The 22714-nt window shown below is 41.5% G+C and overlaps 1 protein-coding gene and 1 long non-coding RNA gene across 11 annotated transcripts in view; one reads left to right on the top strand and one right to left on the bottom strand.

The window, feature by feature from the left end:
- LOC140624572 (uncharacterized) overlaps positions 1-22714 on the top strand; it is a 40404-nt gene that overhangs the window by 13206 nt on the left and 4484 nt on the right. Inside the window, exons 2-4 of the long non-coding RNA XR_012024048.1 lie at positions 6567-6787; positions 15427-15547; positions 21416-21562. This is a non-coding gene — a long non-coding RNA (uncharacterized lncRNA). The remainder of the gene's footprint in view (positions 1-6566; positions 6788-15426; positions 15548-21415; positions 21563-22714) is intronic.
- The window catches only part of CCDC148 (coiled-coil domain containing 148), a 281608-nt gene continuing 268469 nt past the window's right edge, over positions 9576-22714 (bottom strand). For 6 of the 10 annotated variants that reach the window (XR_012024035.1, XR_012024041.1, XR_012024036.1 and 3 more), the window contains 2 exons: positions 9991-10201; positions 9577-9652 (listed from right to left, as the gene is read on the bottom strand). The gene's annotated coding sequence lies outside the window, so the exon portion shown is untranslated. Of the gene's footprint in view, positions 9653-9990; positions 10202-22714 lie in introns of those variants that run through there. The other 4 variants (XR_012024039.1, XR_012024040.1, XR_012024032.1 and 1 more) reach the window with 3 other exon arrangements.

Raw genomic sequence — 22714 nt, 5'->3', positions numbered from 1 at the left:
ACGGGATTTGCACTGGAAACAGGCTTGTTAATTAGTCTAATGAAGTCACAGGAGTCATTAATTAGCTAACACGTATCTAATTAGCTCGCAGTGTCGCCTGTCAGAGCCAGAGGTAAATGCCAGACCGGAATTCGGTGGTCCTCCTCATTATCCCCTAAAATAAATTGAGACATGCAGCATGGAATACCAGGTAAAGGGTGGAGATGCCCTGGTGGTGAGTGGGCATGCTGCAGCTCCCACGCTCAGGTGGAGCAGTGGGAGGTGGGTCACCAGGTGAGACACGGATGTATCATTGTAAACTACCAACAGGTACTTCTGTCTCAAGTCACAGAAGCAACACCCCTGTTCAGGCTTATGTTGCCTCAAGGTTGTTATGACCCATGCGAAGATCAGTTTCTTCGAGGACTTCTGAGTACTTTGGGCAAAGTTACACACATCTATTTGGTGGTGGCAGCGGCAAGGTTTAGGCTGCTACTACGTTAGTTCTCCAGTCGCTTTCTGTCTCATTCTGTAAGCTCTGTTACCTGGGCAAGTTGGACTGAAGGAGCCCAGCATGGAATTTGAGGAGTTTTTCCAGAGTGACTATCACCACAAAGAGGAGCATCCTCAACATGGAGATCCCAGGTAGGATATGAACACTTGATTATTGACTGTCGTGCACATTCTTAGAAATCCGTTCACAGGGGTCTCTGGGTGGCGCAGCGGTTTAGCGCCTTCCTTTGGCCCAGGGCGTGATCCTGGAGACCCGGGATCGAATCCCACGTCGGGCTCCCGGCGCATGGAGCCTGCTTCTCCCTCTGCCTGTGTCTCTGCCTCTCTCTCTCTCTCTCTATGACTCATAAAAAAAAAAAAAAAAAAAAAGAAATCCGTTCACAGTATGCAGTGCTTTGTATTTGCTGTTGTTTGGGCACTTATGGACATTTTGAACTCTGATTTGCTTGAAAGTGATGAGACTAATGTTCTCAAAGCTCTTACCAGCATAGGATTTTTTTTTCCAGCATAGGATTTTAATTATCATAGTTGATTGCCATGAAATCTGAGGCAAAAAAGGATCAAGATGAATTTCCTCTAAAATCTTTTAGATTTTCTATTCCTAAAGTATAAAGTGAGAAGCAGCAGCAAGGTAGTATATTCATGGATTTCTTTTTTTTTTTTTTTTAAACAGTGAGAGAGAGCTCATGTGCATGTGCGAGCATGCAAGCTGTGGCAGAGGGGCATAGGGGGAGAGAGAGAGAGAGAGAGAGAGAGAGAGAATCTTAAGCAGCCTGATGGAGCCCGATGCGGGGCTCGATCTCGCAACCCTGAGATCATGACCTGAGCTGAAATCAAGTGTTGGATGCTTAAATCCACTGAGCCACCCAGGTGCCCTAGGAATTCACAGATTTCTTAACACTGTGTTTTCTAAAAATATTGGACTATAGTTCATTTTTCTACCTGGATTAACCTCTGGCAGGTAGTTCACTGGATTTTAGCTAGGATTTAGCTAAGTGAAGAGCCCCTGGGAAATGGATTGTGTTTAATTATCAGAACTTCCATGTGATTTTGAATGGGCAAAGTTCACATGAAGTCCTGACTTTGAATGTTCTCCTCACTTCTGATTATAAAGAATGAGACCAAGTTGGGGAGAGGTAGGGATGGGGGGTAAGAAAATGAAATGTTTGGAAAGGGAGACATTTTTGGGACACATTTTTGAGATAACCCAGTGGAGTTGCTATGGAAATCAATGGAGAACTCATATCCATGTATAGTTGTCTCAAAATAAATAAGTCAGTATGCTACACCAGACCCACACTGGGACTAAGGCCAGATGTGAGAGAAAGGCTCACTGGTTAACAGTTGACAAGCTAACCAACTTGGTCAAGAAGACAGGATGCCACACTTTCAAAGAGAGCCTATCACCTTGGGGAAGTGCTTTTCTGAGAGCTGGATTGGAGTATAAAAGGCCATGTCAGGGAGGATATTTTTGAATTGATAAGGGACTTTAGAATGCCGAGGGAAAAGCTCCATTAGCAATTTTAGAAGAAAACATAGCTTATAAGGGAGGGTATCATTCTAACTTGGAGCTGAACTACTATGATTTCATCTATAATTTAATAGCAAATCACAATATTTTTCTTTTCTGACATCAACTTAAAAATGATGTAGTAAAAACTATGGCTTCAAATTTACTTGCTCAGAATAAACCCACAAAATCTGACAGGAATACATATGTCGAGTGAGTAATTTTGATTTTTTATTTGTTCTGATGAGATGGATATTCTTTGGATTTTATATTAAGTGTTATAAGATGGACCTCTGCAGTTATGGTTCTTAAATTTTTTATTTATTTATTTATTTATTTATTTATTTATTTATTTATTTATTTATTTATGTTCTTAAATTTAGAGATAATACAGTTGGAACACAGCTCATAATACAAAACAGAATAAAAACAATTCACGTTTGCTTCCCAATGGCATTTTCATTTCTTGGTTCTTTATGGTATTTGGCTCATCTAAGAAAGTGGAGGAATCTATCAATTATATCTCACTTAAAAAAAAAAAAAGAAAATAGGACAGAAAAAAATGTCATAAAAAACATGCAAAGGTTTAACCAACCTGCATGAGTGAACAAACTCAAAGTTCAGCCTGGGATTCAGCCTTTAATTCCAGGACCCTGGGCTGAACCTAAGAAATAATTAAAGGAGCTTCCCAATGCCTAAAGGAGATTTAACTGTGTTGCAGCCTATTATGAAGTGATTTCATGTGCTTTGTGATGGACTTTACATAGAATTCACTTCTAAAATATCATGTATGTTATTCATCTCAGGGGTAGACATAAATCTGCCAAAGCTGTCTACAAATTTAGCTCCAATTCTTGCCCCAGGTTCACAGAACATAATAGAGCATTAATCTTCATGAGGCTTAAGGAATTCTTGCGAGTTCCCTCTGATTTGCTGAGAGTTGTGTGAAACCTCTTGCTAACGGCCTTTATCATGTCAGCATTTCAGAAAATGCTCCACTTACTCATCCCAAACAGAGGTAGCCTCCTAGGTGTTCATTTCTTTAGGGAAGCCAAAGAGAGGGATAGGAAATATTATGAAGATGAAAGCAAGGGTAAAATGAAAGACTTCTCAGCCAGCACTTTCCTTTGGTTACCAATATTTAAAACTGACCATTCTGTGTAACTTCTCATGGTTTGCTATAAGACTTTATTCCTAATCCCACCTTTGACCCATGTTTTAGGAAAAGAAAATACAAAACAAGATTGAGGAGGAAGTGGTAAAAGCAATTCTACTCAGTAAAAATATATTTTAGAAAGATCAAAGTAGGGGTACCTGGGTGGCTCGGTCAGTTAAGTGTCTGCCTTCAGCTCAGGTCATGAGCCCAGGGTCCTGGAATCGAGCCTCACGTTCGGCTCCTTGCTCAGTAGGGGAGTCTCTCTCTCTCTCTCTCTCTCTAATAAATAAATAAAATCTTTAAAAAAGGAAAGGTCAAAGTACTACCGTTGCCAGATTCATACTGGGTGGAATTTGGTGGGATACCCAAACGAGTCTTTCCTTTGATCATTAATAAAGTGATCATCTTAGGAGTGCCTCTTGGTGAGCTCAATGGGATAAAAATCTTCTATGGATGTGTCCTCCAATAACTGACCAAGGGATTATCAGACATTGGGGCAGACATCAAGGAAAACTAAAGAGCAAAGTAAATGGTTGGCTGGCTTGAGAATTCTTGCTTCTTGAAGATAGGAAACACAGAGTAGATGGGTGATTTTAAAAATACCAAAGCCCAGATCTCCTTGACCAACTGAATCAGAATTTCTGGGGTTGGGGGCCCAGGTATCAATACCTTTTAAAGCACCCCAGGTGACTCTGAAATGTTGTTGGAGTTTAGAATCACCAGAGAAGATGAATGATTCCTCTTTTATAGAATAATGATTCATAGATTCTATTGGGAAATCTCTAGATAGTGAAAGCAGTTTTGTGGAGTAAAGCAGAAATTGTAAAAGTTGGAAGAGAAAGTGGATGGCAGTGTTCCTCAAACTTTGATGTGCATGAGAACAGCAGAAGAGCTGGTTAAAATCAGATTTTGATTTGGTAGATCTAGGTAGGGGATTGAGATTTTACATTTCTGACTCAATACCCAGGCAATGCAGCTGCTGCTGCTGGTTCATTGACCACACTTTGTGTAACAAGAGACTATGGGTAAATGTCCTCTTGCCCTTCACCAAGAGAAGAAAGGAGGTGTCCTTTTGCCTTGAGGCTTTGAGGCTTATTCTGAAATAGGAGAGTGTACTAACATCATGGAATGCTTTATTTTTGAAACCAGCTATGATCCACTAACTAATTAAGAATCTGTTACCCTAAATGTTTTTGAGGAGGAAGTTAATAGTACTTCTGTTCCACTTCCTGAACAGTTAAATTTAATTCAACAAATAGAATTTGTTAAGACTTAGGGATTAAAAAAAGATATATGAGACAGCTTGTATGAGGGAATTCACAATCTTTCTGGGGAAACAGAAAATTAACATGTAAAATGCTAAATCAGTGCTCTAGGAGCACAGCGGGGAGGAATCTGTATTGACCAGGGAGGAAAGATTCTTGGAAAAGCCTTCATGGAGGAGGTGATATTTGAATATGAGGTTGAAGAACAAGTAGGATTCTAATACGTGAAAAAAGGAAGGGAAGGGGAAGGATGCTTCAGGAACAAAGGCGTAAAGCAGGGGTTCCTAACTTTGGCTGCACATCAGACCATCTGGGAAGATCTAAAAAGTACTTTCAGAATCTAAATTAATTGGGGCCTGAGAACCAGTATGTTAAAAAGCTCCCTGGTGATTTTAATGGGCAATTAGGTTGAGGATCACTGGAAATATATAAAGATACTGGCTTTTTGTTAAGATTTTTTGAGGTATTTGGAGGAAAATGGGAGGAATGCAGAGCAAAGAGGTCCCAGATGGTTCTTGGCAAAGATGGCTTGACCCACTGCAGTGTAGGGAAGAAAACTTGTTATCACTAATAATTAAGGCAGTATATAATTATTACTGAAATAACCGAAGGCTGTGAATGATGTGCTTCATAAATATGGATTAAATTGAATTAAGGTCATTCCCATAGCAGCAGTCAGCTCCCTGTCTTGCATACATGGCTGACATTGTTTTCCTGAGAGAGGAGAAGGGCTAGTGGCCCAGCTAGCACCACTGTGCTGGAGGCCTGGGCTGGGCCAGTGGCCACCAGGGAGGAAAGGAGGTAGATTTAGCACAGGCGATAGAGGGAGTCCTCCATGGCAGTTCTCCTCAAAGCATGCTGCTTGGGCCAGCAAAATCAGCACCGATGAGGAGCTTATCAGAAATGCAAATTCTGACACATACACCCCCAACCTGTTGAATCATAACTTCTGGAAGAGGAGCCCACGAAGAATCCAGTAATTTTTACGTCAGCTAAATTTTGAGAAGCACTGAGCTACAGGGCTGAGGGACTACAGGACTCACAGATGACATGAACTTATACACAGAATTTCTATACACATAAGTTCTATGTATAGAACCCCATGGAAACCCAAGAAGGAGGCAAAGAAGTGGAGATGGAGAGTCAGGAGTGAGAAATGCCCCTCGGCAGGGCGTATGGAAGAATTGCCATGGGAGCATCAAGCTGCCAGTTCAGGACGCACTGCTCATGAAGTGGGGGAGGGGACAGGAGGACTGGCGGCCATGGCAAGGCTAGGATGGATGCTGCGGCGTGCTGGGCCATCACAACCAGGGTCAGCCCGAGTGAACAGGTCACCACTGAACACACTGGGTGACGGAGTGATGGGCTAGCCCCCTGAGTGGCTATAGTCCTTTCTTTCTGGCAAGCCTGCTTTCCTTTGCTAAAATTTCCCATATTCTCTCCTGGGAATCTGGTGGAAAAATGCTGCTGGACAAATATTTTCTATATTAGAATGTCCTTCTTTTTCTCTTACCTTCTGTTTTTCAGTTTCACTTACCTTATGACAATAATTTTGTATTATGCTGTCACATGTTTGCTAAACTGAGGTCTTTGAGTCTCTAAGCTCTTTAGCCCTCATGTCTTCTTCATGCTTTTTCTTGAGCATTCCTTTTCTTGATAAACTCTAAATCCTGTTTCTACAGAACTTTGTGCCCATTCATTCTTTCTTTGCCCCTGTTATAACCAAATCCAGTCTCTCTGGTTCCTTCTCAGCTCTATGCTTCTACCCCATTTCATTTATTTCCTACTTAAATCTTCCAATGGCACAAAGATCATTTCCAAGTTGATAAAACTAAAAACCTCTTGTTGTTCAGGTAGGATAATGCTATTTACAAATATCAGTGGCTTCTGGGGTACCTGGGTGGCTCAGTCGCTTAGGTGTCTGACTCTTGATTTTGGCTCAGGTTGTGATCTCTGGGCTGTGGGATAGAGCACCATGTTGGGCTCTGGGCTTACCACAGAGTTTGCTTGAGATTCTCTGTCCCTCTGCCTCTCCCCCTCCTTGCTGGCTCTCTCTCTCTATTTCTCAAATAAGTAAATAAAATCTTAAAAAAAAAATCAGTGGCTTCTTGCTCAATCTAAAATAGTGATGTCTACCCTGCAGCCATTTGAGATCCAGGGACTTCCATCTCCTGCATTTTGGCCAGAAGGCAAAGGATTGGGTGAGATACTAGAAGATAAGTGTGTCATTTCCACCGACATATCATTGGCCAGAACTCAGTCAGATGACTTCACCTTACTGCAGGGAAGTTGGAACTGTGGTCTAGCAGTGGAAAAAGAATTGGCATTTGATGAACGCACTTTGCCACACCCTACTTTCTCAAGGTCAGTCTCTTTACAGCTGCTATCTTTCAGATTCTTCATGTGAGAGTTGTAATAATGAGAGCTAACAGAGTTAGTCTCTGTTTCGTGTACATCAGGTATGTCACAGACATTATCTCAGGCCTTACGGCAATCTCGCAAAGCAATTATTTTCATTCTACCCATTTTTACAGATGAGGAATCTAACAAACCAAAATAAAGTAACTTACCCCAGAACCCAGGCAGTCTGCTTCCAGACCCCAGTAGCTTATATTATACAGTCCCCCTGCAAAGAAAGAAAATGACCACTAGGGCCTGACAAAATTGGAGAAATGACTGTTCTGTAATCTACTGGTTGTATAACCTTGCATGAGTTTCTCAGCGTCTGTAAGCCTTGGCCTCATCATTTGTAAATTGCATTATTAATATTACTTACTTAATAGAATGATTATAATATTAAAATGTAACCTACTAGCAATGCTTGGGGATGTAAGGCTAAAACTATTTCTAACTTTAGGAAAAACAACTGAGTTTCCTCTGCTGCCGTTTCTTCTTATTTTCCTAAGAGAAAGTTTATACCTTTGGCTAGAGAAATGTCAGAGATCCCAATAGGAATCAAGCTATGTTCATACTCTGAAACCATTTAGAATGTACACATCATGAACAATTGTCTCCATCCCAACAAGACATAAAGTTTCCTAAACTAAATTGAATACAAATACGATTATTTGGCTGCTCTGGTCCCTAGAGATAAATACATTTTTATTGACAATACTGCTGGGTATTCGGAATTCGTTATGATGTTAGTGAACTTAACATCTACATTCAGAGCTGAACCTCATTAATTCTCATTTTATTAAATCATACACTAAATCAACAAAACTAACAATACTATCTTATTCCACTTCTTGAAAGTAACCATTATCCAATATTTCCTATTATTAAGATTTGTGTTATTTCATAAGAAATATTATGAGAAAATTGTTTATGTAAGACTGCTAGGAAAATTGTACTTCTGTATTATTTATTTTATCATATATATTTAAATATAAGAGCAACTCCTGTTGCTTATTTTAAAATTGAGAAAATACAAACAAGAACCAAACACACCTAAAATATACCCCTGACTATTTAAACACAGATACCATCAATTTATTTTCTTTTCTCTCAATTGTTTTTAATAAATATTTTAAACAGTTGGAATTATATAACTTTGCATTCTGCATTTTTCACTTAACTTTATGTCGTTAACATCTCCCCATATTACAACATTTTCTTTGAAACATGTGTATGAATGTCAAGTGGCTGTACCATCCACTCTCTAGTCTATGTTGATTTTTATGTTGAAGTATTTTCTATGATAAACAGCACTCAAATGGATATTTTTATAACTAAAGATTTTCCCCACTTACTTAGGATGATTCATAGAAATGGTCAAGGGAATAAACTTTTTAAAGAACTTTTGTTTTCCAAAAATCTGCACCTATTCATAGTACTGCCAGTAGGAAGTTGTGTGGTTTTCTTTTTTCTTCTCGGTTATTGTTATTATTTTTATTTATTTTGTACTTATTGACGTATAGTGACACACAGTGTACATTAGTTCCAAGTGTAGTACAACATCATGTTTCAACAAGTCTATAGGTTATGCTGTGCTCACAGCACATGAGAATTGTGTGAGAACTATCTGTGAGAATTGTGCAGTGTTCATCTGACTTTTATTCACTTCTTTAGTAGAAGGGAGCAAAAGTCAAAGTTCTTACATTCACTATCTTGCTAAAGCTTCAAATTAGGTCTTGTAGGTGAATTTAGCAGGTATTAATTTCCTCCATAAAACAAGGTAATTGTTCTGAAAGGTTAAAGGAGGTAAATAAGTTACATCATATAGTGGCAAAGCTAGGGCTGGGGCCAAGATCCTCTAAGTCCCATTTCCAGACTTCTTGCCCACTCTACTGGGTATACTCTGAGTCATAGTAACTGAGAACAGTCCATTAAATGGGAAGGGGTATTGAAGAAAAGGAAGAGGTTAGCTAGAGGAAGAAATAGGAGAAGAAAAGAAGATGAAGGAAGAAAGGGAGGGAAGGAAGGAGGGGGGAGGAAGAGAAGAAATAAATCTGTAATGTTCATTAATATTGGTGCTAAATTGCTTCCTTTCCTCCCATCTCTCCAAGGGCATCTGTGATAGGCATAACACAACTGGTAAATAAAAAAGCTGGGATTAAACCTTAAGTTTCTCTGATGAAAAAGGTCATGGCTCTTTCTCTATTTGAAAGAAGAAAGTACTCTACTTTGATATTCTAAAGGTAGTTTCTGGGAAGCCATTGGGATGGAAAGCTTTATTTTAGACATGAAAATTATGAGACTCACCCCCTCCACACACACACACAGTTGTCTCGTCTTTGCTACAATTCCAGGAATCAGACCTTTACCTTTCTACCCAAATAGATTTTCATTATCACTTATTCTCACACTTAGTCATAACCACTATCCAACTTTATAAACTTACATCTACTTGGTTATGGATGGACCTTTTCTGTAGATTGTCTTTTGGACAAAACAAAAATGAAAACATGCTGTATGGTCCCACCAGAGAACAACTCTTATTGAGTGGGTCATTTTGATGGCTAGGAGGCAAAAAGTGTGTGTGTGTGTGTGTGTGTGTGTGTGTGTGTGTGTGTGGTGTGGCTTGGGGAAGTATAGTCTGGTATGATCAGAATTGGCTGTTTAACCTCTAGCAGGATTCTTTAGAGGTAGCAGGTAAAGTAAAGTCTGTTTTACACACACAGAAGGTTTTCTCAGAAACTTGCCTTCTTCCAGCCACATTTTTATCTTTGAAAGAGAACATGCCAGGTTCAATCTCGACTCCCTTGAATTCCTTCAATCTTCTTCTAGCTAAGAAGAGAGGATAAAATGCATCAGTATCTGAAAATTTAGCCTTGTCTTCATAAAGATGATAATCATTATTAATAGTATTATCTACAAAGGAAAGGAGAACTCTGGGTGTATAAAATTTAAACCTCAAAGTTTCTAATAAACATTCTTTTGTCCTTCATTTCCTTGCTTACTAGATTTTAAAAGGGGTTGCTAGCTGCTGCTGAAAAATATTACTTGCTTAACACAATGTAAATTTATTTCTCACTCTCATAGATAAAAAGTAAATGTTCCTGGTGGCTTTCCCCCCAACTAGTGATTCAGGGACCCAGGCTCCTTCCATCTGGTTGTTCTGTCACCTTCAAGGAGAGGCTTAGGAAGTTTCCCTGGGTGTCAATACTCATTCAGCAGACAGAAGAAGTCAATCTATTAGAGCACCAGTGGGAGATTTCTATAGGCTAGGATGGAAGTGGTACTCATCAAATTTGTTCACATTCTAGTTGCTGGAATTCAGGCATATGGCTTCATCCAACTGGAAAGGAGGCTGAGAAGTTGAATTGAGTTGTGTGCCTGGAAAGAAGGGAGATAGCTCTGGTGAATAGCTTAATCAGTTTTTATCAAACTGACTAGAAATAGGACCAGATTAATGCAACATGGACAACATGGCAAAGTTAAGTCCTTTAAGACACTGAGTAGGGGCGCCTGGGTGGCTCAGTTGGTTGTCTGCCTTCACCTTAGGTCCTCAGGTCATGATCCCTGGGTCCTGAGATGGAGCCCCATGTGGGACTTCTTGCTCAGTGGGGAGCCTGCTTCTTCCTCTCCCTCTGCCTGCCACTCCCTCTGCTTGTGCACTCATTTTCTCTGTCAAATAAATAAAATCTTAAAAAAAAAAAAAGACACTGGGTATATTTGAAAGTGAGTTCATTCTGGTAGTCATTACTCAAAGTCCATAACATATTTTTGTAATTCTTCAGAAGGACTCCTTCCCGATTTATTTCCTCTTTGATAAAACCAGGAAAAATGATAATTTTGCTTAGGACATAAATCACAGAAGTGCCACTTAAGGTCAATGTTGATTGGTGGTCTTCAGCCATATTTTACTTCTCATTAAAGCAGGCAGACTGAAAATTGTGTCTAGAGGTGATATTTAGTAAGTCTGAGTTAGGAATAAGTCCTCAAGAATGAAAATGTTTCTGTCTGTACATATTATCTTTGTGTCTCCAGAAACATTCAGAAATTCCTGTTGATTACAGCAGTATCTATAGTTCAAAGAAGAATTCAAACCACAAGCTATTCTAACATCTGTTTTGGTTATATGGTCAATCTGAAGAGTTGTAATTTATATTCACTGGCACCACATAATGAAGTTATTTTCAAACTACTGTATTTTGTAAAAAGAAAACAACAACAAAAATGACCTCTTTGTACTTAGATGTTGAGCCGAGTCCTAACTCTCCATACCAACAGAAGGAAAAAAGTCATGAGTTATGAATAATAACTTAAGACTCACCTTAGACCACAATCTTACCCTCTTTGCTACCCAGCCTTTATGGCTAACTTTCATTGCAGTTCATTACCAACCTTAGGCCCATCAGAGAAACCCGTAACAGGGCACTGAAAAGACAATAAGAGGGTAGAAGACTAGCAGAGGCCTTGGATAAAAGGATAATTATATCCTATAGTTGAAAATGAATGTGGAACAGGAATTATTGTTAAATGGAAACAGAACGCATCATATAATCAGACCACCCAATAGTCCTAGTAAATCTTTTGTGAATGAGGGGACCTACTCTGTAACCTCAGTTAGGTGTTTCCTTGGACAGATAGTCTTCATCGCTGGGAGGAAGCTCACCAGCAGTCCTTCTGATCCTGTGCCTAATGCTGCCCACACTGGTTAGGCGCCACCAACTGCCTTTTCCTTACTGGATTCCAACCAGCTTCATTTGTACTAAATTCTACAAGTACAGCAACAATAAGCAAGCTCAAAAGCAAGGCCAGGAAATTGCTACGTGATGTGAAAACTAGTAGTTGCCATTTGTTGGACACTTGGAAGTTACCTGGCTTTGTGCAATGTCCTCTGCCATATTGGATCCCATTTTATCCTTACCAAAACCCCCCAAAGGGTTCTGCATTTTTCTATCTTGGTGACAATGATCTGAAGCACATGGAAATTATGTACGTAACACTAAGCAAGTCACTAATCAGCGATAGGGTTGGGGTGCAAAGCCAGGTTTATCTAACCTCGGAGGGCAGGCCCTGAAACACTACATCCGTTGCCTTCCCCTCTGACTTGGACCTTCTTTAGACTCTGTGCTCCTCACTGCTTAGCTCAGATTTCCAAGGGGCACCAAGCCCTTAGCTCAGATTTCCAAGGTGCCAAGGGGCACCTCTTCTGGTGCCCTTGTATGGGCAACTTCCCGGGGTCTCTGACATCTGCTACTGCTCATCTACTCCACTGCTGGCCCGGCCGCCCGCACTGTTAGGCTGCTACCCCCCTCCCTCTGGCCTCCGCCTCACCCATCCCTGAGGCGGGCTGCACCCCGATAGACCACTGCACACGCAACCACCAGACAGTTTTATCACCACATGGTTATTAGATTCGACACCCTTGACTACAGCACCTATAATTTCAGAGACGTTAAAATGTGAATAAAACTAAGACAAAAACAAATCATTGGAATTGATGAAATATCATAGTGAGATTTCCAGTCTACAACGATATGCTTATTTCACGAGAATTTCTTCTGAAGGAGAAGTTGGAAACTCTTGGTGTGATTTCTTTAAAGATTTAAGCTAACATAGCACATTTTACAATAAAGACTTATGTTGGGGACTGTGGAATGAGAAGACACATCTAAAACTCACTGTTCTTTTTTTTCTCCCCTCATGTTACTTATATTCCACATCCATGGTAAGCATATGGCCTGCTAATGCCCCCAACTGAGCTGTCTGTAGCAACTCAGGATGCTGGCTGGTGTTCACTGTAAACAAAATCACCAGGAAACACCTACCTGAGCAAAATCATCACTTACTTTGATTTGGTGATTATCTTTTTCTTTACTGATTAAGTACATCAAACTTGGAGTCAGGTTGCCTTATTTACAGGTCAGTGACACAAGTTAGCTCAAGTTAACTCATGAACATGACCCCTAGCATCTCTGGGCACCCACAAGGAAATTACTGAAAAAATAAAATAAAAACATTAAAGTTGAAAGCTGACCCTTGGTGCTTATACCACTTATAAGGTGGAGGTGTTTATTTTTATTCAGTTTGTCTGTGTTGGTGGGAGCCCGGGCACAATGAAAGAGTTTGCAGCGTTTATGCCCAAGAGGCTGGGATTGGAGGAAGAGGGAGAGGACCTAAAGGACGTCTGAGCTGGAACGGACAGATGCTGCGTGCCCAGAACCGGTGCTGTGTCCTCCCCCGGCCTAGGTCCTCAGTGGCTGCCCTCTGTAGTCCTCACAGGCTAGCAGAAAAAGGTGCAAAATCCTGAACACAGAGTTCTTTCTCCTCACCTGCTTTGCATTTTCACACAAGCAAATTAAGAGCCCAGCTGTGGCATTCATTGTTGGAAGAAGTCCTAGGGGCAGGACATGGCTTTGGGGTCACTTTAGTTGAGTTTGTTAGCTATCACTTAGCTATTCAAGTTAGGGGGGACAAACCCCTCAAAACACACCTCCTCTCTTTAGTTTATTACTGATTAAGCCACCAGCAATTTTCTCTCTTCTCCCCCTTATCCAGCTCTGGGAATGTTGTATTCCGAAACAATAGCTCCATGTTGTCGTGTGTCTGGACGTGGGAGCCCTCCCAAGGGGCCCAGGCCGGGGTGGGGGGTGTCCATGCAGAGTTGTGACACTTCTGAGGAGCTGGTGCCATGCAGGCCCTGCACTGGGGAAGAGCCCTCATCTGTCAAGCACCTCATGGCACCTGTGATGGACCGATGGTGACCGGGGCGGGAGGCCTGGGCAGCGGAGGTGGGCTCCCCTCTGGGCCAGGAAGACCTTATACCTGCTTTTGGGGCTCAGATGGAAAAATCCATTCATTTAACCATTTGCTCATTCAACTATTACAGAACGTCTGCCTTAGAAGGAAACTGAATATTCTCCGATCTCGGCAGGTTTTGTTTTACTAAACCTGTTTTTGCTTGACTTTTAGGCTACGACTGTTTATGCACAGTAAATGGGTAAGAACAATAAAGTGACATTTATATAAATGTGAAACTATCATAGACAAGCAGTAAAGCTTCCGAGTAAGAAATAAAAACAGCACTGGACTGATCCGCTGTCCTGTCTGGGAAAAAGACCTGAAACATGTGTCATGGCCAGGGCTCGGCCCATTAAAAGCAGCCTCCACTGGGCAGACAGAGGATTTCCAATGGGGACCCCTTCTTTAAAAATTCCTTCTCTCCAACAGCTGCTGAGGGTGTGTGTGTGTGTGTGTGTGTGTGTGTGTGTGTGTGTGTGAGAGAGAGAGAGAGAGAGAGAGAGAGAGAAGAGAGAGAGAGAGAGACTTTAGCAGGAATACATTAGCCCATTTGTCATTTTATCATCATGTTGCATAATAAGTGATAATCATAAACCTATCAAATATCTGATTTAGAAGGAACCTAATAGATCAAATAATAGTTCCTTCTCTTAATTTATAGTTGAGGAGAATGAGATTTAGAGAGTCTACCCATTAGTGGCAGAGCCAGTGCCAAAGCCCAGGCTTGTTAATCTTGGACATGCAAATTAATACAGGTTTGATTCATGTCTCCAGGAGGCTTACAATGCATTTGGAAGCCAGGACCTGTTCAATGGGAACCAAAAATGGCAACCTAGGGGTTCAGACTTTCCATAGTTTAATACTCTTGATGGCAAGAGAGGGGGAACTCAGCTGAGCACACGATGGTCAGGTTGCAATAGTTTCCCAGATACGTTAATGAGAGAACTAGTGGCAGGTATCACCTCATTGCCAAGATGCTTCTGGTGCTTTTCCACACACACAGTCTTTGTACCCAAGAGGAGAACACACTGAAGAACACGTTTGACTCTCGATTGTTATGTTAGGCACGAAATAGCCACCGATTCAAAACTCAGCTCCAGCTGCTACCAATTCCAGCACAGAGGATCTTTCTGGAGAGTTATTAGAACATACTGTAGCCACCAGGAGTCACTAAACGCTCTTACCTTTGGGGACCCCTATTTCTGGTGACATTGATTTTATTGTAGCAAATGCTGAGGAAAATACGGGCTGTGGTCATGAAGTACGGCGACATAGGCTCACTGCGCCCCGAAGGCCCAGGGGCGGTGTAGGCCGCTCCTCTACCCTCCCTCAGCCCACGCCGAGTTAGCAGCAAACGCATGAGCACGACGAAGCGGATTTACTATTCCATTTAGTACGTGGAAGAGGACAAATGACACGACAGCCAAATTTATATTTCCTCGGAATCAAGTCAGTCTCGCGAAAGGCTCTTTTCCAGAGGCTCACCGCGAAGAGCCCAGCAGGGCGAGGAGAAAGGCCGAGCCCCGACCCCAGGACGCCTCCCCGTCCCCATCTTCCGCTCTTGACAATGAGCGAGCTCCGTGTAACGGGCGGGGACACGGCTCTGTCTGGTCCTCACAGATGGACACATCTATCAGCGTGTCAGGTAGGCGTCAGTTAGAGCTGACTTACGTTTTCCTCAGCTTTGGCAAAGTCATAATGATTATGTAAATTTATCTGAGGGCTGCTAACTTGTAATGAAGGAAGAAAATATGTCCTGCTCGTGTACCAGTTTGCAGGATGTATAATGACTTTCTCTTTTCTCTCGACAGCATGGCCCTGGCAGTCCCTCCACTTCTAGAATGCTTATGCTCCACGAGCTCATCCAATTAGAGCACCAGGCCTGGTGCTGTGAAGTCACCGCTATCAGAATCGGTACCTGGAGGAGAATAGGTGAGACGGGCTGATTTCTATCATCAGATCCAAGTGACTGCTCCAGACAGGGAGCTGCCAAAGTACAGCAGCATGCTCCGGGCCCAGCAGATACCCAGATGGGCTAGAGAGTGTCAGGAGGCTGGGCCTGAGGAAATTTAAAGAAATTTAAATGAAAGAAAACTAAATCTAGTGGAATATTTCCTTTCTGTCTTCCTCCTTTTTTGTCCTCCATGGAAACCTGGTGTGAGAGATCACACTGCGTCTTGCCCAGATGGACTTAGGTAGTCTTACGGGGGAGGCTGAAAGAATTGCTAGCGAATATGCATGAGGATAAGTATAAGTTTTGGAGATAAGTATGAGTAAATGTTGAGGCTGAGGAATTTTGTAAGTGACAGAAATAAGTGCTTTGAAGGAAAAATTAATCACTAAGATTTGCCTTGTTTGTCAGCTAAGGAAGCAGATTTCAGAGCTTTTAGGAAAACATTGTTTTAGCTCATGTCAGTGACTACAGCCCTTTTCCTGACTGGCTCTTTTCCTCATCAACACACCAGAAGAGATCAGGCTGGGCTTTTGGGGAAGGGCCAGGTGAGGTTTCCTAAGGTTTGGCCAGGGCCCCTCCTCCTCCCTTCTTCCTTCTTCCTCAGCCGGTCAGGGGCTGTGCCTCTGCTTCCATCTTGGGTTGACACCAAGTTCTGAGGAAATCTCCTTATTTTCCAATCTTTTCTCCAGGAGCAGACCGTGTGAGGAGGCGATTTTACTATGTCACCAAATTCAAATATAGACAGGACATCCTAACTGAGAAGGTTTGGTTGACAGAGTGACTGGATTGCATGGGAATTGTCAGAAGGCCTGTGACTCTGCTCTCAGAATTACACAGTAATTCTGGAGTAAGTTTGGACCTTAGCAAACTTCAGACAAAGACCTAGAGAAGTGATTTGTCCAGTTGCACAGAGCCACAGGTGGCTAAGCCATGCTTCACCAGAAACAGACATGTTCACAAAGATTATGCCCTTTCCACTGCTGTGGTACAGGGCAAAGTCAAGCCATGGCCCTCACAGGTGGGATAGAGAACATCTGTGGATGGCCATTCAGAAAGAGAAGGACAATGTTAGCAAACACTGTTAAATCAGGCACCCTTCCGGACTGTTGTTCATCCAATGTTACTCCAAATAACCAGTATTATGTAACAGTGCATTTGGAGATGAAATGGGTAATGTTGTTATTAAGATTGCTTACAATTTGCGGTTGTGAGATACAAGGACCTGCTTGCATAGCCCACGCCCATGCAATGTACCATCCTTGCCGCTGTGGCTGCCACTTGATAGGAACAAGTGTCCAGCATGAGCAAGGTACTCTGCTGACCACCCAGCTCATGGTCATGGATTCTAGTTCTTTAATTCTGTAACATGATACATCCGGTCCACAGGCAGTACCAGTATCACAATGAACGTCTGTGAATGGTGGGAAATGAAACCACCGTGCTGTTGTGTATACTTTCATTTCGAAGTTTTATCCTCACTAAGAACACTTTACTTATTGGTAGGATGCAAATGTTTGTCTTGTTTTAAGCAGCATTGCATTCAGAGATGAAGGAGGTAAAACTCATTCCTTTGCTGATGTTCCCACTCCTTAGATGAGCCAACGAAACTTGATGAGGATAAAATACCCAATTAAATGGTACTTTGACCTTTGAGTGACTCTGACCAAGACGTAAATGTTCTAACATATCTAAATTTTAGGATGGCATGTGAATAATATCATTTTTAAAAAAAGATTTTATTTATTCGTGAGAGACACAGAGAGAAGCAGAGACACAGGCACAGGGAGAAGCAGGCTTGCTCTGGGAGCCTGATGCAGGACTCAATCCTGGGATTCCAGGATCACGAGCTGAGCCAAAGGCAGACACTCAACGACTGAGCCACCCAGGCATCTCCTCCCTTTTTTATTTTTTATAAGATAATATCACTTTTGATGCCCACATTTTCAAATTCCTTCTCAATCACTTTCCTGTTTCTAGGATATTATGTATAATTCAAGGAGCCTTTTGTTTTACTTATTTATTTTATTTTATTTGTTTTACTTATTTTAAAAGTGTCTGACCCACCAAGCTCTTTCATCGGAGCCCACTGTGGGTCTCTCCCTGTACCTTCTAAATTAATCCCATGTTGATGAATTTTGGAATTCATAAAAACCCAGAAGGTTATGGCTGTGCTCTGTGGCACGGTGAGATAAGCTTCTGTAAAGGGCCAAATAGTAATTATTTTAGGCTTTGCAGATCGTATGATTTGTTGCAACATCTCAACTCTGCCATTGTAGTGTGTAAGCAACCAGAGGTAATGTATATGTAAATGAATAAATGTGGCTGTGTTGCAATAAAACTTTATTTATAAAGACAGAATTGAATTTGGCCCATGGATTGTAGTTTGCAGATCTCTGCTCTATGGCATCTCTATGGAAGCATTCACTCATCCAACAAATTTTTATTGAGTACCTATAATGTAATAGGCAAAATGCTAGGCTTGCAGGGACAACGGTAAACAGACATTGCTCTTATCTTTATAGAGCTCACGTGTTATCCGGGCAATAGACAGACAATGAGTGAGGATGATAAACTAAGGATGATAAATGTTAAGACACAGAGAGTCTAGGGCACTATTGGTATATGTCCCCTTATCCAGGCTCTAAACAGAAATCAGAATGGATCAAAAATTAGATCCAAAGCTGGGCTGGGGAAATTTAACATAACCTATCCATGTTGCCTCAACACGGATCATTTTTCCCCCATTTCCCCCCCATCTTCCCCCATCATTTTTCCCCCTCCATGGATGCAGATGTTTTGAAAGAAGTGACTTACTTGCACACCTGAAGAATGAGTTGGAGGTAGTCTGATGAAAGACTATGGGGGAGGACAAGAGAGCATTCCAGGCGGGGAGAGTAAGAGTTGGCATAAAATGGTTTCTCGAGTCCCTAAGTCTTGAGTTCCTGAGTTCCATGAACAAGCCAGGCTTTGCAGCAATGGAAGGTCAGCCAAGAGGCCTAATTTACATGAGGTGGGGGTGGGGTGGGGGAATGATGTGACAAGAATCAGAAGGAAGAGAGGATAGAGATGCACAGAAATTACAGTAATCAAGGAGTTGCAGAGAAGATTAAATATCAAGCAGTCACATCACTTTATGAAAGCTACTTGCTGGCAGGCTCATTTGGTTTATTCCTGACCTAATTTACTCAAATTTGAGCCTGAAGGCCGATCCTAATTTGCATGTCCAAGAGTCATGTTTGTCTTGAAATCTAAACCTGATCACATTGTAAATGCGAATCTGGAAAGACAGCAAATGTAAATGCCTGTTCTGAATGTGATCATTTAATTGCATTTGGAAAAGAAAATAATGTAAAAGATGAAAATAGGGAGAATCATTAGCAACCAGCACTAATTAATGTTGGCAGAATAGATTACATATTGCATGTCAAAAGTAAACTCTAAGTGACATTCTTCCGTAAGCACTTTTGGAATCCCACATTGCAGCACTGCACCGGGTCGGGTGTACCAGCAGATGCGGCCGACTGCTTCCCGGAGCCCCAGTTTGAGTAGGTCACGTTGGACAACATCACCACCTGAAGTACTAAGCTTGACAAGGAACTGGCTGAGGAGCACCTCAGCTGTGGGAATTCCCACTTCCCAGCCCCCATCAGACATGTGATGTGTACCTAGGATTTTTATAAAGGTGACAAGAAGTTATAAACTGAGAGAGGGACAGAAAATTGTCAGTAACTCTTTGTTATTCAAAGCCATAATTTATATTAAAAACTCTGCTTTAGAAAGTTAAATAGTTGGGGATTAAAAAAAAAAGAACTGAAACAGCCTTTTTAACTTATTAGAGCGTAGGACTGTAAGGACATAATAAGCAGCAGAGAAACATCCATAATGAATTTATATTGAGAGTGGGTTTAATCCTCCAAGAAAAAATCAAATACTAAAATACAATTAGCCATGTTAGCAAAATCTTATCTCTGTTTATGCCTTTAATTTAAATTGGTGACTCTGGGAAAAGAGGAAATGCTGATTATATGTTTCTGCCATTTTGTTTTGCCAAATGTACCTCAGAAAGGATCTGGTACCCAGGGAAGAATGGGGACCCAGAAACAGGGACAATTATTTAATTATTTGGGAGAGGGAGAAATCTAAAGGGATGGGTAGTCTCAGAAATTTTTTTTTTTAATCTCTCAACCATGAAGGGTCCCCAAATTAGGTTTAGGGACAAACTGAAGGTGATTGCCAAGTAGTAGCTCTTGCTACTACTTGGTGAGGGAGGGGCCAGGGGAAAACATGCTCAGAGGCAGACCTTGCTCATTCCCGAAGAAAGAACCTAAGCAAGATTGCTACTGTTCCTTAAAGGGCCTTCTAGAAATCTTGTGGTGTTGTTGTGTTTGTGTATGTTCATCAAACTATCTCATTTTAAATTATGTTTCTTTTCTTTTCCCTTGGATCAAACTTAGGGTATGATATAGAATTTTTTAAAAATTATGTATGGAGACAGGTTATACTATCTGTAAATGTTACTTCAGATTAGTAGAAGTGGTGTCAGTATGTATGTGTCATAAAATAGGAGGCATGTTGTGTCTGATAGGGTGGAGACTCTGTCATAGGCCCCTGGCTGCTTCGCGGGGAGGGTCATCGATAGGTTTCAGCCAGAGCCTGTAAATGGCAGCCTGTTGGAGCTGACGTTTTCTTTGGCCTGCACGGGTATTTTTTTTTAATGTGAATTATTTTGCCAACATTGAACATTTCTGGAGGTTTCGCATGAAAGTCCAGATTTTTGGCATCTTGAGATAACATAACATAAAAAATATAAAATAATCTATGCATGGCAGCCCTGGCAAGGCCCAGCCCAGAGCCAGGCTCCATTTGCTGAAGGTGAGGCAAGGCTGATCCATTCAGACCACGCAGACCTCATCGATGTTACCTGCTTGGCTTCTGGGACATCAGGGTTTGCATTGGCTCAAGTAACACCGTAGTAGAGGTGTTGGCAGACAGCAGGGAAGAGGGAGAAACAAGGAGAAGCAGACAGCCCGGGTGGAAGTAGTGTGTAAGAGGAATGGAATGGGAGGAAAAAAGGAGAAAGGAAGCCAAGATGGAGGCTGTGTGAATAATGGATGGTGACAGAGTGCATGGCCTCCCTGCTTCAACCCCCCCTTAATTGGGAGCAGTACACACACGGTGGAGGAGGCACAATAGCATCAGGCTTTTCCAATTCCTTCTGGCTTCACTAGTTGGCACAGGTGAAATTAAGTGCTAAATGAACACTGAGAGCGGCCTAGAAGGGAAAAAGGGATCACAGAAGGGTGGCATGCTACCTGAGACACGTGGGGCCGGGAAGAAGGTGGATGAGTATTGGTTGTATACAGCTAGCACCGTCCTAATGGACATGGGGAGCTACAATGTCCGAACCCCCCTTCCTGATCCACAAGTAGCTTCAGGAGACTTGAGGCTGCCTGCTGCTTCTCCGCCAGCGCCCGTCCCTGAACCATCACCCAGTCACGGAAGCAACCTGAGATTTTCCTCAAAGGGTAGATCTCCTAGCAATCCTCGAGGTTATGCTGTCCCAGTCCAGTGCTAGCTGCTGTGGCCACTCAAGGATTACTTGCCCCAGAGCTGGAGTGCTCAACACCATGGAGACTCCTCTCTACAAGAGACTCTTGAGCCAGGCACAGCCTTGCCCCAGGCCCCTCGATAGGAGGATTCAGATGGCTGGGTTTATCCTATCAGGAGCGCAGACCCAAGCACTAGAGGTAGCCATAGAGCGCTTGGGTCCCCAACAAGCCCCTTAGTAATACTACTGTCACGCTGGTAGGACGTCAAGTTGCTACATGTTCTCCATTCTCTTTCAGGCCAGGGTTGACTAGATGGAACACTGTGGTCCTCTTCCAGAGAAGAAAAGTTACAGCGCTTGAAGAGAGCATATAAAGCCAGTGTTAGAAATACTGAAATGGAATCAACAGTGTTCGTGCCTGAGTGTAGATTTTGTGGTCTTAAAGGTAAGCTATTCATGAAAACCTCAGGTCCAATTCTTTTTCATGCAGTTATTTTCACTTTATAGGAGAAGAAAAAAGAATCCAACCATATATTACTTGGGGCTGAAGGCATGCCTTGTGATTGTTTATAATATGATAATGTCTTGTGGGAGGGCAGGACATTATTCTCACTATGAGATGAGAAAACCAAGCCTCAAGAGTCAAAAGTGAGTTGCCCAAAGTCATGAAGGTTATGTAGTCAAGACTTGACAGCAAGTTCTACTTTTTTGATCCTGGCAGTGGCTGCTATTTTCTGTTACAATTCAATTTATCAAGATATGAAACAAAATATTCCCAAGACAGTTTATCAAAGGACAAAACATTAGTGGAGTAGTATGTTTTTAAAGTTAATTTACATGCATTTTTGCTTTTCCCAGCTTTTTATTTTGAAAAATTTTCAGAATTCAGAAAAATTTAAAAATAGAATACCTGTGTGCACTTTACCAAGATAAAACAATTTTTAATATTTTGCCACATTTATGAATGCTTCCTAAATATTTATATACACCTATTATATGTATATATATTTATACTGGCATGTGTAAATTTAAGTATCTATACATCTATTTGCTCTTTTTCCTGATTCATTTATAAATGAATTGCAAACATGCCACTTAACTCTTGTACCTCAGCATCATTTCCTTTTTTTTTTTTTTTAAAGATTTTATTTTTATTTACTCATGAGAGAGAGAGAGAGGCAGAGGGAGAAGCAGGCTCCATGCAGGGAGCCTAACGTGGGACTTGATCCCAGGTCTCCAGGATCAGGCCCTCGGCTGAAGGCGGCACTAAACCGCTGAGCCCCCCGGGCTGCCCCTCAGCATCATTTCCTAAGGATAAAGATACTCTCCTAATAACCAAAATACCATTATCAAACCAAAAACAAAACAAAAGAAACTAAGGAAAGTAAAAACAGCTTCATAACATCACTTAATACCTATTCCATATTTAAATTTCCCTAGTTTTCCTAAAGTACCTTTTATAGATTTTTTTCTTACTCAACATCAAAATAATGTCATACATTATATTACTTGGCTGTTATATCTCTGTACTTTTTACGTCTAGAATAGTCCCTCTACTTTTCTTTTCTTTTTTTCCTATGACAATGGATTTTTTTTT

This window comes from Canis lupus, chromosome 34, assembly GCF_048164855.1.
Source record: "Canis lupus baileyi chromosome 34, mCanLup2.hap1, whole genome shotgun sequence".
In the NCBI taxonomy this organism is placed as follows: domain Eukaryota; kingdom Metazoa; phylum Chordata; class Mammalia; order Carnivora; family Canidae; genus Canis; species Canis lupus.
The sequence above is the reverse complement of the archived record's forward strand: the minus strand, read 5'-3'. Positions and strand labels throughout refer to the sequence as shown.